General features: G+C 38.2%; 1 protein-coding gene across 7 annotated transcripts in view; it reads right to left on the reverse strand.

Annotated features, from left to right (window-relative positions):
* Positions 1 to 202: 202 nt before the first annotated feature.
* The window catches only part of runx1t1 (RUNX1 partner transcriptional co-repressor 1), a 117834-nt gene continuing 104415 nt past the window's right edge, over positions 203 to 13621 (reverse strand). For all 7 annotated transcript variants that reach the window (XM_048595515.1, XM_048595517.1, XM_048595518.1 and 4 more), the window contains exons 13-14: positions 2231 to 2388; positions 203 to 1124 (exon numbers count right to left, since the gene is read on the reverse strand). The gene's annotated coding sequence lies outside the window, so the exon portion shown is untranslated. The remainder of the gene's footprint in view (positions 1125 to 2230; positions 2389 to 13621) is intronic.

Below are 13621 nucleotides of genomic sequence, written 5' to 3' on the forward strand. Positions count from 1 at the left end.
TTAACTGGTAAATCTATTTACAAAATAAATATGACTGGCATTTTACACTTAGAACAGTTTTATCTGTTGCTTTCATTAGAAACTAAGTGCAAATGTCTGACTTCCACGTGCAGTTGTCAAAAGAGGCTAGCATGACAGCACGGTGACTCAGTGGTCAGCACTGCAGCCTCACGGTGCCATGTTTATACCAACTTAATTCCACCCCCGGGTGATTATCCATGTTGAGTTTGCATATTCTCCCTGTATCTGTGCGGGCTTTCTCTGGGTGCTCTGGTTTCCTCCCACAATCCAAAGATGTGCAGGTTAGGTGAATTGGCTTGTGCAGGGTTACAGGGATAGGGTAGGGTGCTAGGTCTGGGTGTAACGTTCTTCAGAAAGTTGGTGTGGACTCAATGGGCTGAATGGCCTGTTTCCACATTGTAGGGATTCTGTGTAATTTTAACTGCTGGTGCTTAAAAACATTGTGCGAATAAACATTTGGATGTGCACTTCCAGCTGCAATTTCAGTTATGTTGCCTTTCCAAACTTGTGTATTGAATGGAGGGGCAATGTGTTGCTCACAGAAAAGTTACACTTCATAGAAGAGCAGCCTGCAAATTGCACCAGGAATGCGGGCCCGTGAGTAGATTACATAGCCATTCTCAGGCAAAGGAATTGCTTTTAGCACAGAGAAAAGCTAACACAAAATGATGGAAGAAGGGTCAAATACAATTAATAATGTCAGGTAAATATAGACATTTCCGGAAGGTAGTGAAAGGGAAAAATGCAGTAGAGACCCAGATTAGCCAGCTGGCAAATGGCTGGCTTTATACATTGCAGTCAGGCTGAAACATCTCAGGTTCAATGAAATATCACATTAGAGACGTTAAAAACTCGCTGCTGCACAGAAGCTGGGGAATATGGCTAAAGATCTGCAGATGTTGTTTTCTACAACTGTTTTGGCCAAAGTAAGGGACATTGAAGCTGGAATGGCTGCTAATATCACTATGTTGACTGCTGAGATGAGAGCAATAAAAGGAGCAGATTGCAGGCCTGCGTATTCCCTCAAAGCAGCGTGGGACCACTTCTGTTATGTAAATACTCTCATCAGTCTTGACAAAAAAAAACGTGGAACTTCTGATGACCTGGAAAAGAAAACATAGCTTTATTAATATCTAGGTTTTTGAAACAGAAGATCAGCAAAATACAGTGGACTCAAGCTGCCTGCCCTAAACGCTCAAGATATGGAGGCAGGGGACGTGAGAGATGGAGTAGAGAAATTCAGTGATCCTGCTGGTATCTTTTCCCCCAAAATATCAATAACGTCCTTAAAAAAAAATCAGCAAAAATGGGAGGTCTGAACTGAAGAAGAAAATGCTGTATATGATAAGATGCAGCTAGAATTTCTGGATCACCATATAATTATAAGCTGGTCAAATGTGTTTTGTGGAATTAAAGGGTTGTGTCAGGTAGAGCACCTGGCACAGCCGAGAACTTATCCAATGTCTGTGTAAGCCTGTTCCCAAAATGAGATACAAAGGCAGATTTTTAACATTAATTAAATAGAAGCTGATGCAGCCAGTAGTCTCTTCCCAAGAAAGCACGGATGACAGTGACTGATGACTTGATAGTTGACCAACCACTTGAACTGTTCAGTGAATCACAGCTTTGAATTTAGACTAGAATATAACATCAGCACCAAACTATTTAGAAACAAAGGTGGGAGCAAACAAGGTGAGTGAATGTGTGGCATTATGATACTGTCATTAGACTAATAATCCTCAGCTTAATGTTCTTGGGTTCAAATCCAACCACTGCAGATGGTAAATTCAACAAAAAAGCCATCTGAACTATGGTAATCACTCTCAATTGTTTTGAAAATCCATCTCATTCACTAATTCCCTTTAGGAAAGGATATCTACCATCCTTACCTGGTCTTGCCTACATGTGATTCCAGCAACACAGTTATGTGCTTCACTCTTAACTGCTGTGTGGGCAATTAGAGACAAGCAAAAGATACTGACCCAGCCGGCAACACCAACAGCCCATGAAAAGGAGGTTTTTTTAAACTGTCATTAAGTTAAGAAAATATTGTTCCAATTCTATTTTCCATGCACACATGGGATTAACTCAACAGCCAACTAAATTGAACATTTTCGGCATTCAAATTACATTAAATGCTACAGATTAAGGGTAAATCTTTGGAATAGCAGAGGCTCATCACATGTAGTAAGAGATAAAAAAAGTTTACCTTCTTCTATGCAGGGATCAAGAAGTCAGTGAACAAGGAGACACACTGACCCCCAGCTCTATCCAGTTGAGACAGCTCTGAAATATTTGTCAGGAGAATAGTGGATGCCGAGTCATCCTCTGCTATTTTTTGACTTCTAACGAATATATGATCTCCATCTGAGAACACATTAAGTACTTGTCACATGAAAAATTGGTAGCACAATCCATTTTCTGCATCACTTTCAACCAGTTTAATTATTAAATCAAAACAAAATAACGAACTGTAGGTGCTGGAGATGTGAAACAAAAACAGAAAGTGCTGGAAAAAAATCAGCAGGGCTCTGGCAGTGTCCATGGAGAGAAAAAACAGAGCAAACGTTTTGAGTCCAGTGACTATTCATGCCAGACTTGCTGAGTTTCGCCACCATTTTCTGTTTTTATTAATTATTGAAACATTATGTTTTGAAATTAAATTATAGCATGGGTACTCACTTTCACAAGGATAGAATAATGCTTGGCACAGCTCAGCATTGTAGTCCCCTAGATGTTAATTGCTTAGATTCAAATGCCTCAAGGCATCATTTCATGCTGGCAGTTTTGTTGCATAAATAGCAATGCCATCATCATCCATTCTAGTTAGAAAAAACATTTTCTTTGCCCTGACCTACTGTCAACAAAAGGTTTTTGATTTAATATGCTCAGTTTAGAATCTGCACAATTACATTTTGCCTTATGTCAATTGACTCCTTGGGAGAAAGCTTATTTCTGTGTTGTGCATTCAAATATACTGTTTCAAGAAGTCCATACTTCAGAGTTTACGTTCTCCATACTTACATTAACAGATGTTTTAGTTACACTACGGTAGGTTTCACTGCAAGTGGCATTTTTCAAACAAAGCAACAAAACTAAATGCACGTCTTTTAGAATTTACACCTTTTATACACCTATTACCAAGGGTACCTTTTTAATCTCATATTCAAGAAATACTTCACTATTTCTCTACTTTTCACTTCTTGACTTAAAAATAATTCTTATTTCATTCTCCACAACAATGAACATCTGCAACCTCTCATATTTTGACTTAGTATAAAGTAAAACCCAGTTTATTATTCGGAGGAACAGTTTATCAATGCTGTCTCATTAATTTCCTTCCAGTATTGCTTCTCCTGATGAACACAGATAGCTGCAAGCATATTCTAGTGATTGGCATAATTTTTGTCTGGCTCTATCCATTGCACTGCATACGGAACATGCACATTTTTCATCCAAGTCACAAAGCTTTGGCATACACAGAAATCAGAATTAAAATGTTCATCTATGAAGCTAGAATGTATGAAACAAAATCCTGGACAGGATTGGAAATTTGAGTACCATTGAAGCCATCTTATCATTCTAAATATCAATATTGCTGACGATATCACCCATTTTTTAATACTCACTGATAGTCATTTAAGTCAGAATCATGGACTTTAATATACATCAAGACTTCATTAAAAAACAATGTTTCTTATGTAGCAAAAGTAATTTACCAGTATTGTAATTAAGCCCATGAGGATCTTAAGAGAACGTTAAAACCAATGCAGCAAGTTTTACCAATTTCATTATAATACCATAAATGCTCTGTCAAAAATAACTTTGGTTTGCAAAATAATCTTTCTTTAACTTATATTCAATTTGCCCTCTTGTTATTTTAAGAGAATCCAACAGATTGTATGCAATATTTCAGTAAAACAAAAGATGCTGGAAACTCAAAAGGGCATATAGCACCTGCTTTCCAACATTCGTAGTTTTTACTTCAGGTTTACAACTTTCACAATATTTTATTTTTATACTATATGCCTTGCCAGTTTTCACTACAAATTTTCTCCTCCATCCTTAACTTAAGGTGCTAATCAGGATTTTCCTTTTGGGAGAGCATAGCATCAAGATGAGAAATTCCTCCCATCCCTTTAATTCTGACCCATCTCCAAGTGTTATGGGTCATTGATTATGAATGGTTGGTCTTGCAGCCATGCCAAAATGCTGGCAATCTCTGCTAATGCACCAGAAAAGATGGCAAGGATGTTAAAGGGGCAATAGAGCTTTGCAACTTAGACCTACAAGGCTGCACATCCCCTATCTTTCAACCATCAATACAAATGTTAGTGCTTACATGGTATATTTTCAAGTTGGAGATCAATCAGTTGTAACTGAGCAGTAATAGGAAGGTGGCCTCCAGTAGATCCACTCCATCCACTCCATGACCTTTTGAGCCACTATAACCCTTAACTGAAGCTCACTGCCACTTCTCATGCAATGATCGCAGAGGGTAGTAATAATTGGAGGAGACATAACGGAAATGGGTCAGGTTTCTGGTTTCCATCTATCCTGTTGGAACCTGTTTGTTGATATAGAACTAAGAACAGGAAATCCAAGTCAACCATGAGATAGCAACAAGCCTTATTGGATTTTCCCTCATTTTCTACCACTGTACAACTTCTTTTCAAATGGTATCCAGCTCAATAAATCCCTGGGGTGTTTCTGCTCTGTGGGCATTCAGCATCCCTTCAAAATGTGGACATTATTCAATGGGAGCATTGAAAGTGAGTATTAGCAGATTACTTGAACACAAAGTCTATTCGCTTGATTTCTCATATTTCTTTTGCTAATAGGTAGCATGTGCAAAGCTAATATGTTAGTCTCCATGCAATGAACAGTAAATTCATTGACAGGCTGCAGATTTGGGTGAAATACCCAGAGAAAAGTAAAATTGTACAATCTCTAGCATTGCTCCATCCCTGAGATCATTCAAGTAGGAAATAGACTAACAGTAAAAGCTGTGGGTTGTGTGTTCTACATGGCTCAACTAGTCATTGAATTCTTGGAGGGGTGTCTTTCAATTCTTATCTGTTCTAACCTTAACTCATTTATTTCTGCAGCTAATGCCACCATAAGGACAAGAGGGGCAATGGTTTTTAAAGTGGTTTTGCTTTTAGTATGGGTCCACCTATTCAGTTGGATTCAGGCAGATTACAAGGTGTTTGTTCAAACAGTATATATTAACTTGTACATAAGGACGATATGGCAGCAAACATCTCTGTATTGAGCTACTCCAGTTCCAACCTTCTAGGAGATTCTCCATCATAATGATGACTGAGGTCACAGTTACATCACAATATATCTCAGAGCTTATCGACATGCTCATTAAACCATATGTCTATAGTTTCAATTTGCTTAAGGATCTTATAAGGAAAAAAAACACCCAATTTACAAACCTCTGGAGGTGAAATTGGTATAGCATTTCAGAATATGCTAATTTTCACAGCAGGTCCTCCACTCTGAAAAACTCTTTCAACAGTCAATACAAATGTTAGTGCTTACATGGTATATTTTCAAGTTGGAGATCAATCAGTTGTAACTGATGTAACTGCAAATAAAGTAGACTAATCACCAAACTATTGGAAAAGTATTTGATCATGATAGTGAGACATTCATCTCATGTCAGCAATCCATTTGAGATGATGTGGCAGCTGTGTAGTGAGGATTCACTTATTTAATATCCCACTTATTCCTCAGAGATCTCAAACCATCCACCTTATCATGAACTCTATTCTACCTATTTAACTTCCAAAAATCAAGCCTTGGTTAAAATTATTAGAAGCTTAAAAGTAACCAATTAAACTATTGCTCCAGCTTCATAATTTTATGACACATAATTTGTCTGTTGTCCTTCACAGGCAATATTCCATCCACCCTCCAACCAAAACAGAAATGCACCAACACACAAACACAAATACAAATCAGTATAAAATTAAGTGATTCATTTGATTATTTGTGAGTATTTTTAATGATATCAACTTATAAGAATATAAGAAAAAGCAGCAGGAGTAGGCCATATGACCCCAGGTGTCTGCTCTGCCTTTCGATAAGATAAGTTCAATCTCTCACCCCATTTTCACTTTCCAGCCCAAACTCCATATCACTCAATTCCCCTACAGCCTACTTCAGCCTCACATATACTCAATGACTGAGCATCCAGAGTGCTTGGTGGAAGGGAATTCCAAAGAGTCACAACCAACTGTGTGGGGGAATTCCCTGTCCCCTAAATCCTTTATCCCACAACTGAGTCTGCTGGCTCTAAACTCAACAGCCAATAGCATCAAACCTGTTAAACCCCATCACAAACTGATACATATCAATATCATCTCTCATTCTTCTAAATTATATTAAAATTATATTTAAAAATTCAGGTAATTAGTATTAGATTTTACAACGACAATGTATATTTATATAGCACTGCTAAGCTATTGCATTAGAGCATCATAGGAGACATTAGGGCAGCTGAGCAACAGAAAGATCAAAAAGTGTGGTATTTAAGAACTGTCTTAAAGGTGGAATGTACAGTGCTGAACTCCACTGTTACTTCCATCCAGGCTTTCTTGGTCAGGCTGGATGGTCTCTCTATCTATTGGGAACAAGACCTCCTGGGCTGCCTGGAGAAGAACCTGCACCCAACTATGAAGCCACCCTTTGTCTGACCTGTGCCTTTCCCCTAATTTCAGCTCCTTGCCTCACTTCCTTTACTGATACCTGCAGACCCTGAAGATGTAGGTGATGGATCAAGACCCTCTTTTTGAATTCTTACTGACTCAGACTTGAAGGTTAATGCGCTGAGCTACATAATGGGTCCTTGGAGCTGTGGGCCAAAGAGGTAGGAATCTTCAAACAACTGCAAGCAGATTTGGCTGCCATTTAAAAATAAGTTCAAGGTGTTGAAGTCAATATTAAGTCTAATCCTTCAGATTGTGAACCCACTCCCATTCCTTTCCTTTCTTTTCGCTTAACTTATTACATTCTCTGTCACCCTGTCCTCTCTTCCCTCCCCCCAATCCACTGGGACCATCTTTTCTTCCCAGTTTGGCAGTCAGGCACACCATTGTTCTGCCATTCTCATATTCTGATCACTTAATCTGCACTATCAGGGCCCTTTCTCCCACAACATTCCACCTCTCCCACTATTGCATAAATGCTGTCCCCTCCATACTTCACGTTATGTCTGATGAGGGGTCATCCAGAGTCGAAACATTGGCTTGCTCTCTCTCTCCATGGATGCTGCCTGATCCCCTGTGGTTTCCGGCACTTGTTTGGTTTTCAGTACACATTCCATCATCTGCAGTAATTTGCTCCTAAAAGAAACTGCTAAGTCAGTGTCAGGAGTCACAAAGGCCAGCCATCACCATTCTGATGGATTTACTGTTGAGGAGAAACATCTACTCCATGTTGAAGGAAGACTGAAAGGGATCACATTGATTCTTATTCAAATGATGGTCGATACACAATCTTAATCAAAGCTCTATTTCAGCTCATGCTATGAAATGCCAACGATGAATTCTGTCAGAAACAAAGCACAGTCAGTCACTTGTATGCTGTCAGATTGATGATTTAATACTTGGTTCACAATTGTAGATCCACGGCATCTATATTAATGTTGATCTTAATGTTAAGCTTTAATTCCAATTTTTTAGCTGTAACTTTTCATGTGATTTTCATATTTCAGATGAAATGTTAAATGGAGACCCCATCTGCATTCTTGGGTGAATGAGAAAGATCCCAAAGCACTACTTCAAACAAGAGGAGAGGATTTAACCCTGGGGTATCCTCATAAATATTTATTCTTCAATCTATATTCAACAAAGAGCTTTAGACAGCACCTCTTAACCCTACAAATAGGGCAGCAGATATATGGGAACATCATCACTTGCAAGTTCCCGTCCAAGGTGGTCACCATCCTGACTTGGAAATATACGCTGTTCCTTCACTGTCACTGGGTCAAAATCCTGGAATTTCCTCCCTAACAACATCATAAGTCTATTGACAGCAAATGGCTTACAACGGTTCAAGAAACCAGCTTGCCACCACCTTCTCAAGGGCAACAGGGATGATCAATAAATGCTGGCTCTGTCAGAGATACACATAATCTCACAAGTAAAAAAAAGAATCTATCCATTATTACATTGCTGTTTGTGGGAGCTTTCAGTGAGAAGATTAACTGCTGCATTTCCTACATTATAATGGTGGCTCTTCAAAAGTGCTTCATTGGATTCAGTGATTGTAAAGATGCTGTGTAAACGCAAACATAACTTTCATACTTTCAGTTATTGACTTAGCTCTTCTCAGTTATGCTACTATTTCCCCTCACAACAACTGAAGCCGTCTGATCTGGAAAACTTATCATGGACAGTTAAAGTGGCTAAGTATGAACTCAAACAGCCTACAGAAGTGGTGTCTGTATATTATTTTCCATAATTCTACTGATACCCAAGGAATGAGAGCCAAAAAATCATAATGTGCCTGAGCATCATTTGAAACTGTTTAAAGGATGGATTTCATGAATAAGCATTTTCGAAGATGGTTCAAACATTAGCTCTTAAAATGTTTCAGTGTAAACAAATTTAGACATAGAGACATCTAACAGAATGTAGCTTGTAAAGATTATGTTCTAATTTTTTTGCAAATAAGGAGAAACCTTACCATTTTCATCAATTTTCTATTCTGTGCGCAAGTCACGTACTGTATCTAGAATGAATGTCTTGCACTCAATCACCACACTTTGAATGTCAATTATGCAGCAGCACACATCTTGGAGCAGCAATTTTGCATTCTTAGTATTTTTTACATTTATACATCCATCCATTTATTGTATTGGTATGATGCATTTAATCACATCTTCTATAATTCCGAACCTATTCTAATCCAGAGAACTTTTTTACAAAATAATAATTGGAAGCACATCTGTGCTCTAACCACTGAAGGCCTTTTTTACTCAGTGCTTTAATCACTCTGATTTTAACAGGGTTTAGCTCAACGATACAGAGCAGAATGGCTGAGGATCGACCTGCAATTTGTAACAAATTGGGTGATTTCATTGCATTGGAAATAAGATCCTAAAACTGGCATCAGCATCTCTGTGATTGGGAGATGAAAAGCAGCTATTTCTGACCACCGTTCAACAAACTCTTCCTGGCAGGGCATGTGTATCAGCATGAAATAAAGGCCAGGATAGGGCTCACCTATGATGTTTGTCTACTCGGGCACCCTGTTTAAATTTACAGTCAAGGCTCATATATGAATAATTGCCAATCTATAAAATGTTCCACTGCAAACCACATCCATAAAGTTAAAAAATCATTTGTGATTTCCTATCCTGGCACTGAAACAGAGGACCACAGCAAAGCAAACTGAGTGGTCACTGATATCCTGCAGGACTTTGCAGAAATTCCTACCATCAGTTCTAATTAGCTATGCATGGAGTGCTTTCAGATATTCTTGAGCCTGGTCCTGTGAGCTCTCTGAAGTTGGGGGGTTGGTTATTAGACTCCTTAAAAAGACTATTTAAAAGGATTAACCACTTCAAGGTAAGTGCCCACGTCTGGAGCAAGAAATTGTTTCAGCATTTCTAGATGCTGCAAATATTTGAAGGAGACCTTTTATCCTTTCCCAGAACTTTTAGAAGCAAATTGGACATCTGCCAAAAAAACAAGCACTGGCGAAACAAATGTTGAAGCAGTAAACAGAGTCTATGAGCAAGTCACGAAGCAGTGTAAATCACAACAATTTGTTTTTTTTTGTTAGAATAACATAGATCATATGATAATGTGATGGATACATGCAAATCTGTTTTTAAAAAAGGCTTATTTGCTTTAGACAAAGAGACAGAAAATGCTGAAAGTATTTAACAGGTTGGGCTCTGTACGGAGAGAAAAGCAGTTAATGTTCCATCTTTCAAAACGGAGCCAACCACATCACTGCTGTTTACGGTTCAAGAAAGTTACTGGCCACATTTCAAGACCAGTACCAGCCCGAGAAACAGTGACAATCAAATTCAAACTTAAAACTTTATCCATTAAGACTCCGTAACAACACCCTTGAAAGTCGTTTAAAAAAAAACTTTATAAAGAATATAAGCAACAATTTTCTCAAAGCACTCCATTGGATATTTCAGATAGCAAGTGGGTATCCCTTTTCCTTCAAAAGCTTAGAATTTGGTCTCATATTTACAATTAAATCTCTGCTGTCCCAATCATATTCTTTACTGTTTCCATTACCTACTGCCGTTGTTGAATGATAAAGTCTTTTCAAAGGCTTTAACTATTACATAGTCTTTGTTGTTTGTATGCCTACTGCTAATTGCTGTTAACAACGCTGAATGTAATAGGCAAGTGTGGTTAACTAAACAGCTAAACGCTGGATTGGCCTCAGATAGTTCGATAATGCAGTCAATTAGACGGTAAAACTATTAGCAAAGTTGCTGGAAAAGCTCAGCAGGTCTGGCAGCATCTGTGAAGGCAAAAACAGAGTTAGTGTTTCAGGTCCAGTGACCCTTCCTCAGAACTCAATTCTCAGTTCTGAGCAAAGGTTACCAGACCTGAAACATTAACTCTTTTTTTCCTTCACAGATGCTGCCAGACCTGCTGAGCTTTTCCAGCAACTTTGTTTTTGTTCCCGATTTATAGCATCCGCAGTTCTTTCAGTAAAACTATTAGTTTTGGCACATAAGCATAAATATTTGGAAGAGGTTTTTCAAAATGGATAAAATCTTACCCTCATATTTAAGGCAGGAAAGGAGAAGTATGGACATTTGAAAATTTGCCCATTGCAATGAATACAACCATACCAAGTGTACTGCTCTCAGACCCTTTATGCAACAGCAATAATGCAGCTTTTTTCTGCCCAGCAAATGACCTGACATTTACAAGCATTGAGTTTTTTTCCAGAAATTTTATTTGAGTTGAGCATGCCATCTGCAAAGTGACTAAGAGGCTAGGTAAGTGAGTGAGTCACTTGGGGTGGGGGGGGGGGGGGGGGGGGGGGGGGAGGGGAAAGTTGTGTGGGTGACTGTTAATAATGATGTTGGAGGAGTGACTGACTGAGGGGTGGGTGAGGAAGAGAGTAGGGAGGTGGGATTGAGTGAGTGAGTGTGATAATGTGACAGTGTGGGTGGATGAGTGACTAAGTGATGTGGGGTGGTGGGTGGGTGTGGGCCTGAGCTGGACACAAACCCAGTTGTTTTCTGCTCTGCTCCCACTCCCTCTAAAAGTCTGTTTGCAATCCACTTCCAAACCCCACTTTCATATGAATTCTGCCAAAGCCAGATCAGAGCGTGCATCAGAGGTAAACCAAGATCCATGCTAGTCAAACCCAACTCCTTTCCCAGTCCCTTCCCAACTCCTTTCCCAGTCCCTTCCCAACTCCTTTCCATGGTGATCAGGTCTTGGAGCTTAAAGATTTTCTCTCTCAAGCCCTGCTTCTTAATAAAAAAAAGACAAAAAATTTGGTTTCTTACTTAGCTCTACTGCTTGGCACTTTTTATTAAGTATGCATTTAAGTGGTCAGTTTATTGCACTGGAATATTTTCCTGAAATTCATATATACCATTATGTTAAAATCGATCTTTCTGAAATATGCCCATCTCCTGGAATGAGAGAAAAATTGGAATGTATCCCTCCAATGGAAAAATTTGGACTACCCTGTATTAGCCAGTGTACAGCTCACTTTCTTGCTTCTCATAAATACAAGTTACCACAGATTATTGCCTTGACTTTTATTTGATTCTAAACAATCTGTCTGTTCACATGAAACTCCTTCAAATTAGTCCAAAAGTAAAGCATATCTGCAGAAAAGTACCGAAGTGTATTAGCGACTTTGGGATTATCCTTTTTTGTCTTTCATTAGTCAGGATGAAATGACAATTTCTATATTAATTAGCTTCTGAACTGGATATTTTTCCTATTTAAATGAAAAGAATGATTTAGTGCATGGTAAGCCAAAGTAATACTGAGCATACAGCACGTCTTAAGTCTATTTTACATAACATAACATGCCATCGAGTGGCGAGTGTGTCATATTTCAACTAATGATAGCAAAAAACCTGCTTCAGTCTGGCTGAGAGTTAAACATGATGCCAAATGAAGTAAAGGAGGAAAAGGGCCTTCCTACAGGCAGCAGGAATTAATTATTTATCCTCTCAAAAGATTTATTTGGTTGGCTGATTGCATGAAAAACTGCGAAACCCTTTGCCATGCTTAAGAAACAACTTAAAAATCTACATGTACATTTCTCTTTAGACAATATCAAGCACCCCTTCCATAGTATGTGGGAATGCTGCTGGAATGTGACCAGCTGTTTGGTCAACTCAGTCAATGGCAGTTTGGCCATCTTAATGAGGCTTGAGAATTTCTCTCAAACCGTTCTCTTTTCCAATTTAAAAAAAAATAGACTCGACATTACATATCTGATTTCCACATACTCCAGTGGAAGCAACCCTAATATTCATAGTTCCTGCAAACTCCACTAAATTTTGATATTTTTATATCATACTTAACCCCTAGGGTTATCTAAAACAAACAGTTTTTAATACCCAATTAATAATTACATTTCATAAAACCTGGAATTTGTTGCCCTTGATAATTTGTGTGTAATGTACAATAATCTTGATAATCTGCTTTATTTCTAATACCAAACGTTTCCTTATATACGTGTTCATTGGTAATGGGAAAATTATACAATTGCATACAAAACCACTAAGTTCTTCATTAAATGATTACAAGTACACTATTGTGTTTATTGTTAATTTAACATCGGTAGGAATCTTCGGGTCCTTTTAGCTGTTTATGCATTATGTATAACTCTATACATTGTTATCCAGTAGTCTTTTAATCGAAAAAAATCTATATTCCCTGTTACAATATAAAATAAATAATGATTGATTTTATTATTCATTTTGAAGCTAACTGATTAGATTTCTTTCTTATATAATTGCCAAATTCCTTTGTTACACAAAATAAAATAATTAATAACGTTCCAGTTCCTCAAATTGTATGATACAAATTATACTGCAGATTGAATGCAGGTAACAAAATTTAAATGTTTAAGAGTTTGTTGGCGACCCCTTTTAGGAGATTTGAGTCTTCTTGACTTAATCCTAGTTTTGGATGGGTAAAAGATGAAGTCGCCATAGTCCCAGATAACTGTAGGGCTGCTGTCTCATTAGAGAGAGAGACAACTGGTGGTGGTTCAACTTGAGGGTCTGGCAATGTACAAGATTGAGAATGCAGCACTTCCATGATAACCTTAGCCAGAGCGGGAACTTAACCTGTGCTGTTAATGTCACTGTATCACAAAACAGCCATTCTGCCAACTAAGCGAACCCACCTCCATTTCATATGGGTAGCACACTGCTGTCAGTACGCAGCGCAATTATTGATGTACATGACCCACAAGGAGAGTCATTATTGTTGTGACATTCAAACCTCTGAAGGCTGCCTAGAAAGCTTGAAAAGGACAAGAATCTTCTTCAATGCTTCATTTCTAATTAAAATCTGTACCAGAAATCTCAGGTGACTTTTGTTTCTACTTCCAAATTTATTAGATT

The sequence above is a fragment of the Rhincodon typus genome, chromosome 4, assembly GCF_021869965.1.
Source record: "Rhincodon typus isolate 14 chromosome 4, sRhiTyp1.1, whole genome shotgun sequence".
Taxonomy (NCBI): Eukaryota; Metazoa; Chordata; class Chondrichthyes; order Orectolobiformes; family Rhincodontidae; genus Rhincodon; species Rhincodon typus.